Here is an 18,723-nt window from a genome sequence, read left to right on the forward strand (position 1 = left end):
CAAGTGGAGGTCTAAAGGGAGGAACTTCCACTTTTACTGGAGTAATATTTTACCTTGGGTCTCTCTACTTTAACTCAAGTACATGGTTTGTGCACTTTTCGCAGTTCAGGGCTGCAGTCTTGGGACCCGTCCTCAGTAAACCTGTGGTTTGGGGCTGTCCCGCTCTGTGTAGCTCGGTAGCTCACTACACACACACATATGCACCCACGTACACACACACATCATCAGGAAACTAGCTCTAGGAGTTTTCTCTCTCGCTCTCTCTCTCTCTCTCTCTCATTCTCTCTCTCTCTCATACATATATGTTATGTGTCGTCGCAGAAGGAGAAGAACTGAAGGGAGCGACGATGGACGCTATAAAGGGGGCAGTCATCGGGGGCACAGTTGGGTGGTATTTTGGGGGCTCTGGAGGTTTTAGTGGAGGTGTGCAGCACAGTTTCTCAGCTGTATATGTTTACATATAAAATCACTGTATTTTAAACTCCGAGCTCTGAACTCTGTGTGTAAATTGTTAGGTGCTGTTGCTGGAGGTCTGATGGCGGGGGTCCTGAGCTGGAGTCCTGAGCAACTAACCGACATCTGCAAACTAACTCCTGAAACAAAAGAGATCCTCTCTGCTGAGTTTCAGAGGCTGATTCAGGAGGCGACCTGGGCTTGTGTGAATTACTTCACTGATAACGTTTTTAAAGCTTCCAAACAACAAACAGTTTAATAGATCCTGTCTTTACTGAAAGTGATGGTAAAGCAGGAGAATGTAAAGGAATAGCCAAAGTTCTCAAACAAATGCAGAAATGAATAAATCTATAACTAATGGTTCATAAAGTGACACATGGCCTTTGTTTTTGATGTGCTCTCTAATAAATATGCTAATGGACTGATTTTATTGGTCTCTGCTCTTGTAATCAAGTTGGAAAATCTGCTTTACTTCAAGTTGATTTCATTTGGTTCACTGAAAAGACAGAGATATCAAGTGGCAGGAATGAGATAAAAGAAAACAGAAAATCAGCCCACAAATATAAATACCAAACTAGACAGAGTTACCAGCCAGTTACTGTAATTCAGATTTACAGTGTTCCTGCTGTAATGTTTATTTATGACCTGTTGTACTGCATTTTTGGTGCTAACATGCTTTACAAATCCCATAGAGACTGAATCCCACAGCTACCTGGAAATTAGCATTATTGTAGCAGTGCTAATCACATACAGGATACTTAAATGATACCTCCAAAATCTCTACATTAAAATGCTATATGCTATATATGACACATACGACATGCCATATAATGCTATATAATGACACATGCGACAAAACAGACAAAATCCACTAACTCACATTTTATTTTATGTTAGTACTGGCGGGGCAAGGTATGCTAGTATGCTGCTACATATGCTAGCTATATAATCAGCTAGGAATGCCTAAAAAGTTATTATTGTTATTATTATTATTATTATTATTATTAATAATAATACTAATAATACTAATAATAATAATAATAATACTAATAATAATAATAATAATAATAATAATAATAAATATTGTTACACTAACGTTTTGTGGCATAAAATTCCATATTATTCAATTTGACTACAGCCAATCACAGATTTCCTTATAATACATGTTCATGAACTGTTAAATCAACTTTTAAAGCTGTAGGTCTAAAGGTCTGGTGTTTCTCGAAGTGTGCTGCTGCCCCCTGGTGGAGGTATTACAGACGTATCATTTAAGCATCATGTGAGTATGTGATCAGCACTGCTGCAATAATGTTAATTTCCAGCTAGCTGTGGGATTCAGTCTCTATGGGATTTGTAAACCATGTTAGCACCAAAAATGCAGTGCAACATGTCATGAATAAACATTACAGTGGGCACATTGTAAATTTGAACTCTGTCTAATTTAGTATTTCTTGTTTGTTGACTGATCTTATAAATGAATTAAATGAAATCATGCGGAGCCTAAAGTAAAGCAGATTTTTCAACTTGATTGCAACAGCAGAGCTTATAATACATATTCAGGAACTGTTAAATCGACTTTTAAAGCTGTAGGTCTAAAATGAGCCACACTGGTGGTTCCCGGATTGCGCTGCTGCCCCCTGGTGGAGGTATTACAGCTCAACATATGGTCTTTTTCTGCACGTTTTAAAGCACAATTCGTATTTTCTGAACTGAACATAAAAAATAGATTAAACATTACTTACAAATATGCACTATATCAGTTTATTATGTTGTATAATATTAAATTTAGCAAATAAATACAAATTGTGCATTAAAATGTAGAAAAATCCCATATTTATGTTCTTAAGTTTAATTCCTGTGTGACGTGTCATTTGACCAGGAGAGTACAAACTGTATATTCACTGTACACACTGGGCTACTTGTTCAATACTGGCCAGCATCCCATTTCTGATATTATTATTACAATTATTCATTAATAGTTTACTGAAACCAATTGTCATTGGCTAAAAAACAAAGCGAACAAATAACCTGTAATGCCTATGTGGTCCAGCAGGGGGCAGCAGCGTAGATCATTTTGAGACCTACAGCTTCAAAGGGGAGGTCCACTGATTTTTGAAAATGTATGCATAATTTGATTATTGAGCTGTAAACAAAGTCATTCGGATTCTTTTGGTGTGAAATGGTTCACTTGTAGGGAAACTGACTAACCCAGATCTCTTTACAGTGGTGGTGACAGGTACCAGGGACCGCAATGTCTACAATACAAATATAGTCATTTTATGCACTAATCAAAACCACCAGTGAACCCACACGTATTGGGTTTTTATAAGTAATGTTGATGATGATAAAACAGTGGATTTTTATGTAATAGTCATCTGTGATGTAGCTTTTACAAGCTCTTCAGACGTCTGGTTCCTATCACCACCACTGTGAACAATTCAGACTCAGTAAGTTTCCCTAGAATGGAGCAGCATTTCACACCAAACCACTCTGAATGACTGCGTTTACATCTTAGCCATTTTGTTAGAAATTTAGATAAATTGGTGGAATTCCCCTTTAAAATGGCACTGACACACATGAAATTTCTGTTGCTTTTACACATCAGTATACTTCTTCTACAATTCTTCTGCAATGTAATAGATAAACACAATGTAAGACACAGATTACTTGTTCTATTAATTTATTATTCGAAGTTTGATCAACTTAACATTTTGAGGCAGCCTGGTTAATTTAAAGGGCCCATATCATGAGGAATGAACATTTGTGTAGTTGTATGTACCAAAAACAATCATCATTCATTTTTACATGAGGCTTAGAGTGTGAAATCATCCAGAACCACACAGCGCTTCCTCCTGCACAACTTTGCATTTTTATAGAGGGTCCTAATCCATTACATACCTATTATAGTGCAAAGATACAGATAAGTACATGAATCAATAAATGCAACATCCAAAGTAAAACGCGACTGGCTATGTAGCACAATGAGTCACGTATACTTTACTATCAGGCGTGTGTTTCCCTACTTATTACACTATGACCAAGCCTGTCCGTCAGACCTTCACCAAAACTGACCAGCATCTGCTTCCCATGTCCTGCATGATTCTTGTATTTTTTTTTACCCTAAGGTTCACTTTCTAATGTTTGTGTGGTTTGTGTTTTACGTACCAAAAACAGTCAATATCCATTTTTACCTGTTTTCATCTCTTATAATTCAACAGGCTGTTTTTATTACTGTGACTGATGTATGTAAATGACCTCTGTTCTGACTGGCTGTCTTGTATTGTGCCAAAAAGCAGTCCAGGTTGAAATACTCCTTATTACTTCAATATGACTGTGCAGGGCCAGACTGCTATAGGTTAAATAGATGCATATATGTAAATATGATGTTTATGTGACATCACAAAAACAGTGAATTCAAAACAGGCTGTTTGCAGCTTAGTTTCCATGAATGGACTGGAGAGTAAATGGCACTTCAACAGTCTTTACTTACTATATCAAACTCTTTTAATTCCCTGACATGGGCCCTCTAAATTAAAAGTTTAGTTATATAGTATGTAAACATACAAACAGCTTAGTTTCCATATCTGGACTGGGAAGTGAACAATATATTTTGTAATTTTAACAACGTTTACATACTGACACCAAACTATTTCATTTTTTTAAAAATGAGGAAAATTTAAATTTTCATTAAATATGGCCTTTTAATGGAGTCTTGACATAGCTGTACAGAAATGGTGCTCTGCTCCACCCTCTTGGATTCTTTGCCTTATTGCAACTGGTTCTCCTTGATATTAAAGTTCCTGAGAAAACAGGCACAGGGTTGCCATAATGTAAAATGTAAAGACAGTAGACTTAACCGGAAGTTTCTTTTAACGCATACTTTTCCAGTGTTGCACATTAGACGGGGCTTATTGAGATCAATTCCTTGACTGCTTATAATACATTGATAATATAATATTAGTTAATGAGGCTAGGATTAGGAGAAGTAGCCATTAAGTGTCTAATAACAAACTGTGTTCATTCATGGGACATATTCATGGGGGTTATTCTTTATGTTACGTTTACAGGGTATTTTCCTGTAGGGTTGACCGAGTCCCTGACTCTTGAATATTTGCACCCAAGTGAGAAAATCCAAATCAGGCTGCAGCATTCAGCAGGGTCGTACAGTTATATTCATTTTCAAAACCATGGTGAACTCAGGTATAATGACTATCAGATCAAAGAAGAAACATTCATTTATTTATTTTCTTTCTGATCTAACATACTGTCCCAAAACATCACACATCCCATATCCTAATACACTGTCTCAGATAACCCCTTCAAAATAACTGAAATATGCTTCCAATATATTTCCAGTACATTACACTTTTTTGTATGGGGACCTAACGTGCTGTCCCATATTGCCTCAGGCACTGTCACATAATACCTAACACAATGTCCAATCGTACCTACTAACACATTGTCCTGTAAGACCTCACATACTGCCCCATAATACTTAACACAGTCTCTTATGACTAAACACACTGTCCTCTATTACCTCACATACTGCCCTATAATATCTAACACACAGTCTCTTATGGCCTAACACACAGTCCCATATTACTCACATACTGTCTCATAATACTTAACACTGTCTCTTATGACCTAACACAGTTTCTTATGACCTAACACACAGTCCCACATTACCTCACATACTGTTCCATAATACCTAACATACTGTCTCTTATGACCTATAACACACTGTTATAGTATCTGCTACTGAGTGCTGACTGGTTAGTATTACTGCTACTGAGTGCTGATTGGTTGGCGAGCAGAGCAGCTCATTGGCTGTTTGCGTTTACTGACATCATGAACGTACATGAGGCTGTTTTAAACTCCTGTGATTCGAGTTTAAAAGCTGTGTTAAAAAGCTGTGTTTAAAATATAACAGCTGTGTTAAAATGTTTTATGTTGTTATGTGTTCAGGAAATAAATGTATTCTTTTATATTAAAAATGTTTAAGCATTTACAAACTATGATTTTACTCAAATGCTCCCATTCATTCTCATAAAGCAGTGAGCAGGTCAGATCCTCTGTGTGGAGCTGTAATACCTCTGCAGTCGAGCAGGGAGCAGCAGCGCACTGTATGTTTGTGGACTAATTTTCTGTTTTTTTATCTCATTCTTGTCTTGTTCTGTTTTTCTTTTGTTTTTTTTTGTTTTTTTTTGTTTTTTTTTGCAAACCAAAACATTTCAATAGAGAAGATATGAAAAGTAAAAAAGAGGGATATGTAACATGTACTGTTAGTTTTAAAAATACTAATCTGCATTATAATATGTAACTTGTTTCATTGTCATTAGTGTGACAGTTTGAATGGTGCTTAAAAAGATTCTTTCGATGAAGTCAATGAAATCATGTCCATCCTGAAGTAAAGCACAGATTTTTCAACTATGGTTAGTTGGAAATCGATCTATTCGGCCTAGCATATTTGTTGGACAGCACACTAAGAACAAAGACCACATTATACATTTTGTTCACATTTGTTAACGTTTTTCTTCCCAGTTTAGTCATATTCCATTCCACCCACTAGTAAATCACACAATACCAACACCAATAGACTAAAACTACATAAACAAATTAAAATAACAACCAGACAAACAGACAGCAAAATAATTTAGAGAAAAATTAAGATCTGATTAAGAAAGAGAAATATAAAATAAAATCAAGATAATAAACCAATCAATACAATTTAAACATAAGATGAACAGGCAAAGTGAAACATAAAACAAATAAGCAATAACGTGCAAATAAAAAGGCTTTTAAATGAACAGAATGATTGTATTCATCCTCTTTACCAAATATCTCTCAGTTAAGGCGTCCCAAAATACCCGAGCACGTTCACAAGCAGGGCAGCACTGAGTATCTCTTTTAGTGTAGCTTATGCTGGACGCTTAGACGTTTCCAGTCCTTTAAAAATATTGCTTTAGTTCAGGGTTCTAACAAGTTTCAGTGATTTTATATGCAAAGGCAATGTTGCAGAAGAGCCAACAATGGAAAGACATGAGAATGCAACCCATCACAGCCCCCAACGGCTGCTCCCATTGAGTCAACCATCACCCCCATTTCCCCTATTTTAGTAGTTATGATAATCTTTTTTCACGTTGAAAGAGGATTTGAAGAGAACTCCAATCCAGCAAACACACAACATTGTCACAACATTGTCACATATATCTGCTTTCTTTCAAAATAGCGACATTGTCAAAAGGTGTCGCTGTCAGGTTGTCTGGACGAGGTTGTCACTATGTTGTCACAACCTCATTATGAAGTAATGTCACCATACGGCGTTATGACCACCTGTTAGCAACTTAAAATTCCATGGAGTTCCATTTACAACAATTATATCTGGCTGCAGAGCCACAGCAAAGCCACTTTATGAGGAGCCTGGCCACTTCCTATTTCCCCCGTTATATCAAAAACAAGACTGCTAAACAGCAGAGGGCGCCCGCGAGTGAGTCCTTAATGAATGGGAGTAAACGGAGCTCAACGGCTAAAAATGTTAAAATAGTTTCTAATCACTCATCCAGAACGTTTCTTTAATTTTAGAAAGTAGAAGGATGTATTTCACTAAAAAACAGAGAAATCTTAGCTATGTATTTCCTTTTTTCTACAGCAAACGGGTTTTGGGCAGCAGAAGGCGGGCATTAGTGCTAGAGTGTGATGATTGTCTGGTGAGCGGAGCAACTCATTAACTGTTCGCGCTCACTGACGTCATGGACGTACATGAGGCGCCGTTTTAAACTCCTATAATTCGAGTTTAAAAGCTCTTAAAAATATAATAGCGGTGTTTAAATGTTTTATGCTGTTCTGTGTTCAGGAAATGGTTACATTCTTTTACATTAAAAATGTTTAAGCATTTATAAACTATGATTTTGCTCAAATGGTCCATATCAACCCATTCATTCTGGACTCACTCGGGAGCGCACTCTAGCTCCAGAAAAACCCAAAAGACATTGCAGAGTGGAAATTCTTATCTTTACAAGTTCTCTGGCCACAGTTTCACACCAGTAGTTTCACTCCAGCAGGTTCAAACCAGTGGCGTTCAGCGCATGCGCCGACACTTGTGGTTTTTCTTAGCGAACTTAAGGATAATCAACATTACAGTCATTGTATGTGGGTTTCCAATACATTTGCTTTGGGCTAACGTTATATTTTAAACTTTAGGCTAAAACAAACTTTGGTTTGAACGCCTACAGAGATTCACAGGGTAAATATTACAAGAGCTAAAGCTGATGTGGCTCTGGGTAAACTAATGGGTTATGTACAGATATAGCTCAGTTAACTTACCCTTAATACAGGGCTTTATGTGTACACTTACATTACATGCACACGAATGAAACTTTACCTTAACCAGGCTTAAACTGAGCATTATATTAAGCTTTCTGCTGGGTCGCGTTGGGTCCAGTTAGGCACGTCAACAGCGCCGCCATTTTAGGGCGGTCAACATCGCTGCTGGGCTGCATTCAGTATCGTTACAGAGCAGCAGTTTAAGAAAGATACTGTCCAAAATTATACTATTTCATGAATATTGCTCTCAGAAAGCAGGATAGGATTATATAACGGAGGGAACGCAGTGATCCACGCTCATGTTTGTGTGATGTGTACTGTTTGTGTGGTGTTTATGTAGATATGGCCGCGTGGTTGGTGATGCAAAGAGAACCTGTTGATGTGATTGTTTTTCCTCTGGTTTTATATTAAGCTTATTTCATTGAATAGTCTATTCAGGGGATCTTAACTTTATGTATTAGTTATTATTTACAGTCATGGTTATTGCTTTGTTGGTAAATTATAGCATTCTTTAATCCTTATAGATATCCATAATAGATTAACGTTAGCACCTTCTTTCATGAACCTAAAGTCAGCTTCTTATTTGCCAGCTTCTTGTTCGAGTTTTTCCGTTCCACCTTAAATGGTGCAGCTTCAGCAGCCAAAAAGTTAAGGTGAAACGTTAAAACTCGAAGAAGCTGGCGAATAGGAAGACATTCAGCTTCCTCCTTCTTACTGTGTTTTGGGGAGTTTATTTTATTTTAATGTGTATTAAGATTAGACGTGATTCACACATTGATGGGTTTGCTGATGTTTCTACCGGAGCTCGGGCTAATCTCGATTTTTCAGGTGCAGACTGAATACTTTCCTGCTGGTCCAGACGGCTAATTAGCACGATCTGTTATTAAAGAAATAAAAACTACAGAGAGCAGTCTGTGCAGTCTAGATTAATCTATACCTGAGGATTATAACAGAACAAATTCGGTGAAAATCGGTTGAGTAATAAGGAAGTTGTGGCTGATATAATCCTGAGACTCATCGTCTCTCAGTACAGGTGAATTTGTTCACCAACGGATCTTGACCGCACCAACATGGCGGATGCGCAGACGTATCATCTCAGATAGAGAACAACAGGCAAGGAAGGTGTCATCTACGTATGTATATCTATGTTTGTAACCCTCAGCCTTCCTATATGGCAGTATAAAAGACTAAAGAATGTCACCTGAATGTCTTACACGCTTCAAATGTCCGTGTTTGAGTCAGAAGTAGCATCAAACCCAGGTTGAATCCCAAACGGCTCCGTACTCCCTAGCTAAATAGTGCGCTGTGTAACATTAAGTTTAGAAATTCTAGCTTCAGCTGTCAAACAGTGACTGCCTGTCGAGTATGAATGTGGATGAATCTCAAATGGCCATTTTTAGTGATATTTTGCATTGTTGGGGTTTCAGGAGTCAGTATTTAAATTCCTACCTAGTGCACTACATAGGGAGCAGAGAGCCGTTTGAGATTCAGCCCCAGCGTGAGAAAAGTGGCGTCCTCAGACTGGCGGAAGACTCACGGTGGTGATTTGGTGACCAAAAAGTACTAATAAACTGAAAGTTTTGCATTAAACAGTGCTGTGTTATCATATATTCGCTGTTGTATGAAAAAAGTTGTTAAAAAATTATGAAATGTCTGCAGTTTACAGTGATTGGCAATCGAACGTCCTTCTCCTCATTCAGTGGCCAATGGTTGCTTAGCAACAATACCCTACTCTAAAGTAACTACATTTCTAGGCGGAATACTTGTTTATGTCGATTATTATTAATAAAAAAAACTTAAACAAATGTTCATTTTGGACACTGTGTATTTTAATACATTTTATTTTGGCCGCCGTTTTAAAAAAGCAATAAGCCACTCGAGGCTGTGTGTTACTGCGATTTTATCATGGGGAAGGGAGTTTTAGGCCTCTCCTGAATTATTGCTTTATTATGAGGATTCTAGGAGGTTGTGACATCCTGCTGAAAATGTTCTCACAAGTTTCTGAGGAATTACATTTCAACATTGTGACGACGTGAGCAGCAAAACAATAGGTTGTCACAACGTTGCCACAATGTAACTGTGTTTGCCTGGAACACAGTTAATAATTAATTAATAATGAAGTAATAGAATTCCCTTAACATAAAAAGCTTGTTCTAAATCCTGAATTCCCAAGTTCTGAATGACCCATAATGTCTAACAAGGTTGTTCTTACTTTCTTTACTTTTTTTTTAACAAGTTTCCTGTATCAGAGAGCTTTTATCCTTTACTGGAAGCTGCCCTTTCAAGTTAGACGGGTTGTACAACTAGTCAAATAATATTAAATATTAAATAGAAATCAAGAAAATCAGCTTAAATTCTGACACGTCATAGTACTTGTTTTATTCAGGAGGTTGGGCCTTTCCTGTCATAAACTGGCATTTTTGCATTTTGCTATGATAAACATGATATGACTGTCAAAAGGTTCCAGATTCCAGCCTGAACTAGGTGAGAGTGTGTTTAACAGAACAGACTGGCTCATCAGGTACCACCATCATCAAGTGTCAGGACCTCCGCGTTCCCCAGCTTAACCTTCCAGGCACAGCAGAGTGGAGTTGTATAGAGACACTTAGAATGAATCTCAGTTCAGTTTATTTATTTGTCCCAAACTGCCACTGTCACACTAAGTAGTGTGTAAAAAATAGTACACCACAATTAGAAATGCTTTGAGTAGAGTAGTATGTAAAGTCCCAACCTAGTAAACACACAACATTGTCGCAACGTTGTCTACTTTCTTGCAACGTTGCTACAATGTTGTTTCACAATGTTGTCAGGTTGTCACAACTTCCTGCGGTATTACATTTCAACATTGTGACAGTTTGTGGGCACCAAAACAATAGGTTGTCACACCGTTGCCACAACATAACTGTGTTTGCTGGGAAAGCGTGTGGTTTAGGACGCAGCCTCGCAAGTCTCTGTCTTGTAACGCTAGAACTTCCTCAGTGTTAACCTTAACATTAATAGTTTTGTCACCCCATTTCAGCGTAATGCCACCAAATAAGATAAATAAAACAGTCATGGGACACAATGTTATTGAGATTTTTTTGAGAGTAGCCTTAAGCCCTATTCGGACAGGATTTCTTTTTTGTGGTTAAGTTTTTTTAAATGAATACAGTGTGTCATTAGTTACATTTACAATGCAGCTCAATAATCCGTTAATAATCTGACAAATTCTTTCGTTTTTTTTTCTACACAGAGGAGACATTTGGATTTGGCATTAAAAGATGAATATGGGATGATTTATCAGAATATATTCAACTTTTACTTCCTGATATTTACATCTAGATGTGTTAAACAACTCACAACACCTTTTGTTTGACACCACCCGTTTTGAGCAAGTGAGCCGAAATCTTGGAGCATGTGACTGGCAGGTGTTTCTTGTTGCCCTGGTGTGCCCTGTTATATTGATTGATTAAACAATTAATAGATCTGAATATCTACTCTTGGTATAAGCCCTGGGTCTGGCCTGTGAAGACGAAAGAATAATGTAACAGTTTGGTGATGTCAGTGGGTTGCAGGCTCGATGCAGTCATTGCAAGCAATGAATATGCAACCAACTATCAAGTGTTATTTACTTTAATTCTATCTGGTCCTGTACTTCTGCTTACCTAAAAATTTGGTGATCTGCCACCAAAGGAGCCATATTCTAAGTTGTTTAACATCAACATATACACCGATCAGGCATAACATAATGACCTTGTTTCTACACTCATAGTCCATTTTATCAGCTCCGCTTACTATATAGGTGCACTTTGTAGTTCTACAATTACAGACTGTAGTCCATCTGTTTCTCTGCATACTTTGTTGGCCCCCTTTTACCCTGTTCTTCAGTGGTCAGGACCACCATCATAATGTTATGGTCATAATGTTATGCCTGATCAATGTAAATATTAGGAAATAACAGCTGAAATTCTGATCAGTCATCTCATATTCATCTGTTGATCTCAAACCCAAATGTCTTCAGTGTATAGCAAAAAATTGTAATATTTGGCCAGTTAGGCTGTAAAAACAGCTAATTATATATGCCACTTGTACAGGTGAAGTCATACTTCTGTGAATCCAACAGTTTTCAAGTACACTCAAACCGAAAGTGTGCTGGAAGAAACTGGGTGTAGACATATAGTCCAAGAGTATTGTATGACAAGCCAGATCTTTAACTGGTTTTTCTAGTTGCCCAGGTGAGCCCTGTTAGATTGATGGCTTAACAATTAATATCTCTGAATGTCTACTCTTGGTTTGAGGCCTGGGTTTTGCCTGTGAAGACTGCATTAGATGTTAAAAAGGCTAAACTGTAATGAAGACCAGAGAGCTGTCTGTAGTAGAGAAGCAAGCTATTGATCAGAAGCCAATCAATCAGAGCCATTGCTCAAGCACTGGGCATAGCAAACACAACAATTTAGAATGTCCTGACAAAAGAAAGAATCAACTGGTGTGCCGACAACCAGACATCAAACAGGATGACCAAGGAAAACAAAAGCAGTTAATGACAAACTTTGTGAGAGCTGTGAAGAAAAACCCAAAAAAGAACAGTGGATGTCGCTAATGAGGTGTATTTAGAAAAGTAGTTTTATAAAAGAAGGCAACAACACTCTTAACATTGAGTATAAGCTGATGTCTGAAGTTCCAAGTATCTAGGAGTTCCCTGTGTGCTCTGTTTGTGCAGGGGCTAGGAATGTGAGTTGGGGGCCCTTGGTCTCTCAGGTCCAAATGGATGAGATCATGTTAAAAAGAACCATATGCTCTGTCTCCTGTTTCAACAACAAGAACCATATATATATGCTGTTGGTCATTCTGTTCGGGGGAGGACATTTAGAATTGGCACGGATCCTCTCCCAGGTGCTCTATAGTGCTTGATATGATGCTGTTTTACTATGTAATAAATCTTTTGCTAGCAACTCAGTGTCGGCGGAGTTTTTCTTCACAACATCTAAACACCATCGCCACTAAATAAACAACACTAACAACCACAGCGTTCCTCTAATCAACAGGAACATCATCATGCAGCAAGACAATAAGGCAAAACACACTGCCAACACAGCAAAGGACTTCATCAGTGGAAAAACAAGGAAGGTTTTAGACTTGCCAAGTTAATCGCCGGACCTAATCCCAGTTGAGCAGCAATTCAACTCCTGTAGAGGAGACTAAAGGCCAAATACCAACAGAAGGAAACCAAGTTTGGCAATGACATTGGGTCACAGGCTTGATGCAATTGTTGCAAGCAAAGGATATGCAGCCGAACATTGAGTGTTATTTACTTTAACTTAAACAGGAACAGATAGTTTTATATTTTTATTACTGAACATTGAGTGGTTTGTCACCAAAGGTGCCATATGTTGTTTAATGTATGTAGACTTAAATATCAAGAAATAAGAGCTGAAACTCTGATCAATCGTCTCATATTTATCTGTTGGTCTCAAACCCAAATGTTATCAGACTACAGCAGAGAAAAATTGTAATATTTGGCCAGTGAAAACATTCTAGCCAATTAAATATGCCACGTGTACAGGTGGACTCTAACTTCTGTAAATTGTCTGTGAATCCAACAATTTACACAAAGTACACTGAAACCAAAAGTGTGCTGGATGAAGCTGGGTGTGTACATAAAATTCTCTTCTGAAAGTATTGCATGGCAAGGCCAATTATTTGACAGATTTTTCTTGTTAGGAAAGAAGCAAGCCATTTATGAGAAGCCAATCAGTCAGAGTCACTGCTCAAGCACTGGGCGTAGCTCAAACAACAACAATTTGGAATGTCCTGACAAAAGAAAGAATCCACTGGTGCACTGACAACCAGACGTCAAACAGGACAGCCAAGGAAAACAGTAGTTGATGACAGAAACATTGTAAGAGCTGTGAAGAGAAAGACAGTCATTGATGTCACCAACAACCTCCACAGCGTTCCTCTAATCAAGAAGAACTTCATCATGCAGCAAGACAAGAAGGCAAAACACACTGCCAACACAGCAAAGGACTTCATCAGTGGAAAGACGTGGAAAGTTTGCCACTTGTTTCAGTATTTATCCCCTGATATTTACATCAAGATGTGTTAAACAACTCAGAACATGACATGGTTTGGTTGAACCCACCCCATCTTTCAAGTGAGCAGAAATATTGGAATATGTGACTGGTAGGTGGTTTGAGCCCTGGGTTTCGCCTATGAAGACTGCATTTGTTATTGAAAAGGATGAACCAACATGCGGACCAGAGAGCTGTCTATGCGAGAAAACCAAGCCATTGTGAGACATTGTGACAGCTATAAAGAAAAACTGCTGGCAACACCATTAACCTCCACAGGGCAGGGGTGATATCGCAGCCCACTGTTCAAAGAAGACTTTGAGTGCAGAAATATAGAGGCCAAACAGAGATGATCCACTAAACAATCCAGTGTGTGGAAAGAGGGGAGATTCAAAATTCCTTCTTTTGCCTGTAACATCAGCAGCTGTGGATGAAAAGTTGCATATTGTTCACTTTGATAGAATACAGTCATATGCAATAGTTTGAACACCCCAAGTCAATACCCCTAGCAATGAACCAGCCCTGTCTCCTCATCCCCATACCTGTACCAATGAACCAGTCCTGTCTACTCATCCCCATACCCCTACCAATGAACCAGCCCTGTCTCTTCATCCCCATACCCCTAGCAATGAACCAGCCCTGTCTCCACATCCCCATACCTCTACCAATGAACCAGCCCTGTCTCCACATCCCCATACCCCTACCAATGAACCAGCCCTGTCTCCCCATCCCCATGCCCCTACCAATGAACCAGCCCTGTCTCCTCATCCCCATACCCCTACCAATGAACCAGCCCTGTCTCCTCATCCCTGTACACCTACCAATGAACCAGCCCTGTTTCCTCATCCCCATACCCCTACCAATGAACCAGCCCTGTCTCCCCATCCCCATACCCCTACCAATGAACCCTACTCTGTCTCCTCATCCCCATACCCCTACCAATGAACCAACCCTGTCTCCTCATCCCCATACCCCTACTAATGATCCAGCCCTGCATTCTGCATAATGTGGGCCAAACAGTAACTCTGCCAAACAATACACTCAGCATGACATTTCCAGGCTCGTGTGTCACACTGTTTATTATTCAGTCAGCTCAGATTACCAACTACAAATGTAATGAAAATGAAATAACTCACAAATGGAGGAAAACAGGTGTGTTTAGAAACCACACAGGTTTACCACACCGATGAATGCAAAGGTGACATTTTTTAAAGTTTATTAGTGGTTTGGAGATGAGTAAAAAGCAATGTCCTGCTCTATGTCATGGTTTGGGGTGTCTTTTAAAAGTCACACATCTCTTGACCAGAAGCAGCTAGCAGCGGTTACTAAGCAGTGATTGGAGGGCTGAGGAAAGTGGAGCAGGTCTTGAAATGGTTCTGATTGGCTCAGTGCCGGATGTTGGAAGGCTATTTGCACACCTGCCCTGTAGTATGGCACATGGCATGTGTCATATACTGGATACTGTACTGTACACTACTGATGAAGAGTAGCATGCAGTATTCAGTACTGACGCAACATGCAGTATATAGTACAGAGTATGACATTTCGAACACAAGGGAATTTGACCTCTATGTCACCTCACATATATACCCCAGTGAAACAGGAAGTCGCTGATTACTGTTTGAAATTTCCTAGACTCTCTGATCAACTTAAAAAAGGAAAATATGAATGGAAAAAAATGCTTCAGTTACATTGTGTTTCTAAGAATTTCTAGGGGTGCCAATAATTGTGGCACATGTGGTTTTGGTAAAAATGATTTAAAAAAATATTTATTGATTTTTATTTTTATTTAGAATAAAATGACTTCTATTGCTAATTCAGCAAAACAGAATTTCTTTCTTGACCCTTTTTACTCATCGTTTTCAGGGGTGCCTGTATTTGTGGAGGAGACTGTATGTGTTTCAGTAGTGAAGATTCTTAACGTTACACACAGATTTTCAGACTTTGGGACACATTTACTTCAAAACAATGGGTTCTAACTGCTCATCATGAGGGACAGGGATGCAGGGGCATGGCTAAAAGAAGGCTCCGCCTATAGAATGAAACTCTTTGTGTTTTTGTAGTGACATGAAAACGTGAGACAGCATTTTTGAATAAAGTTTTTTTTATTTAAAAGTTTAATTTGTGATAAATCTAAATCTTTCAACTCACTCAAAAAAGATCTTTAAGAAAAACTGATTATTTTCACAAATGTAAATTTAGGCATTAGGGTTTGGGACAGACAGCTCCCATTAGAAAATACTCTGTAAATGATGATTTTGTATATATTTTGATTATTACTATCTCAATTAATTCATTAATTGGGATTAAATAGATCATAACATAATCCTTATAAATATCCCAGGTCTGAATACTTCATTGTTTTAGTAGTTCTTAGAACAGTCCACATTCACATTCATTGCTTTTTAGCCATAGATGAGATTTGAGTCTCATTTAGCTGAATAGCTTTACTTTGACAGAGAGCTGTACTGAGAATAATATTAAAGTTGTGTGACAGTACAGAGCATGAAGGACACCAGAGTTGGCTGCACAGACCAGTGGCAGAGTTACATGATGGTTAGAATATTCAGTGACAGTAAATTTAGAGAGAAATAAATAAACTGAACTGAGATTCATTCTAAGTGTCTCTATACAACTCCACTCTGCTGTGCCTGGAAGGTTAAGCTGGGGAACGCGGAGGTCCTGACACTTGATGATGGTGTTACCTGATGAGCCAGTTTGTTCTGTTAAACACACTCTCACGCAGTTCAGGCTGGAATCTGGAACCTTTTGACAGTCATATCATGTTTGTTTCAGCAAAATGCAACAATGATCAGTTTTTCATGTTTCACAAAACAGCAGCACAAAACTGAGTTTATGACAGGAAAAAGCTCTGAACCATTTAAAAAACAAGTACATTAAATGTTTTTTTATTGCTATGACATGTCAGGATTTAAGGCGTTGTCCCTTTAGTTCACCAGCCTATGAGCCCGCCTCTTCATGCATGATTATTTGATTGGTTGTACAACCCATCTAACTTGAAAGGGCAGCGTCCAGTAAAGTATAAAAGCTCGCCGATACAGGAAACCTGTTCAAAAAAAAAAAAGACAAAAAAAAACATAAAATGGTAAAAAATGAAGAAAAAAGTCTATCTTTAAAGGTAAGAACAGCTTTCTTAGACATTACGGTACATTCAGAAAGTTAGAATTCAGACTTTGGAACAAGCTTTTTATGTTAAAAGAATTCTATTTTTAGAAATGTTTTAATAATATTAATGACTACCAAGTTTTGACTGAGTTCTCTTTGAATTCTCTTTCAACATCAAGCTTTCAAATCTTAATCTTGAGGGCTCTGATGGATGGCCTTTTCGTGCCTTTCTATTGTTGGCTGGTATGCAACACTGTCTTTGTATTGTGTTTGTTTGCATATGAAATCACTTAAACTTGTTAGAACCCTATGTACAGCTATGTTTTCAAATTGTTAGGTGCAGCTGTGCTTGTGGTGTTTGCTGTGCTGCTGATTTGGAAGGAAGGGGAAAGCCTAAACTTCAAGAACTTAACATCTCAGACAAAAGACATATACAATGTTGCCCTTTGCTTTCTAACACTTTTACGGCATTTAGGGTTCTTTCACTGATTGATATTTAGTAGTTCATGTCATTTGACTTTGACTATATAAATTTTACTTTTGACTATTTCAATTTTATTTTTGACCTTTTAAATTTTACTCTTGACTATAAATCCTTAGGTTTATTAGTTAGTTGCAGTAGTTGATTTATTTTCATTTTCTTGCTTGCTCTTCGGGCAGCACGGTGGCGCAGTGGGTAGCGCTGTCGCCTCACAGCAAGAAGGGCCTGGGCGACCAGAGTCCTCTCTGTGTGGAGTTTGTATGTTCTCCCTGTGTCTGCGTGGGTTTCCTCCGGGTACTCCGGTTTCCTCCCACAATCCAAAGACATGCAGTCAGGCCAATTGGACATGCTAAATTTCCCCTATTCAATCAAATTCTTAATAAAATTCAACTCCCCCCCTTAATTCTTTTGCTGTTCGTCTTGTTTTTTCTGTTGCTTTGTATATGTAGTTTTGTTCATTTGGTGTTGGTTACATATTACAACAAAGATTAATATTTTTAAAAATGACTGCATTTGCCACATACCCTTTTTGGATTTAGAGCTCTCTATTAAAATATTTTGGTTTGTAAAAGAAAATAAATAAATAACCCGACAGAAACAAGAAAAGGAGAAACAGAACCAGAGGTAAGAGATAACAAATAACAGGAGTTCAGTCCACGAACATATAAAAAATAAGCAATGTATGAAAAAGGCCAGGAGTTCCTGAGTGTCTGAAGAATTGTTAGTGTTAACGCCCTTTTAAAGCTGTAGGTCTAAAATGATCTACGCTGCAGTTTCTTGAAGTGCGCTGCTGCTTCCTGCTGGACCGCAGAGGTATTACAGCTCCACACGGAGGATCTGACCCGCTCACAGTTCTATGGATTTCCTACAGTTTTACACCAAGGCCGCCTTTTCATTTACATCTCTTTTTCAGCCAGCAATTGAATATGTTCTTTAATTTACTCAGTCTAGGCTGAAAATCTTTAAGTGTACTCTCACTGCTCGATTCAAAAACATCTATACCAGAATAATTAACACACTGTTTCACCTGAATTCCATGAATGGAGCTCTTGTCCGATTGAAGCTCATACACGACTTCACTTTGTGTGGTATTCACACAGAGACGAGAAGCCCTGGAAAAAACATCAAGCGTATTTAAGACGATTAAAACTTGAGATTCATCTCCAGAGAAGGTAAGTGTGGTGTCTTGACTAGTATTATACAACAGTTAGTTCCGGCCACGCAAGCTGATTGGTTGAGAGGCGTTCTAACCGCGCTGTTATTTCGCCATAACATCACGGGTTTTTCACA

The 18,723-nt window shown here is 38.3% G+C and overlaps 1 long non-coding RNA gene across 1 annotated transcript; it reads left to right on the forward strand.

Annotated features, from left to right (window-relative positions):
- The first annotated feature begins 16,900 nt into the window (after positions 1–16,900).
- Positions 16,901–17,836, forward strand: LOC118803873. Its single transcript, XR_005006935.1, has 3 exons — positions 16,901–16,965; positions 17,132–17,195; positions 17,290–17,836. It is a non-coding gene; the product is annotated as an uncharacterized LOC118803873 (long non-coding RNA).
- The last annotated feature ends 887 nt before the right edge of the window (positions 17,837–18,723 follow it).

Source organism: Colossoma macropomum, unplaced genomic scaffold (genome assembly GCF_904425465.1).
Source record: "Colossoma macropomum unplaced genomic scaffold, Colossoma_macropomum, whole genome shotgun sequence".
Classification (NCBI taxonomy): Eukaryota; Metazoa; Chordata; class Actinopteri; order Characiformes; family Serrasalmidae; genus Colossoma; species Colossoma macropomum.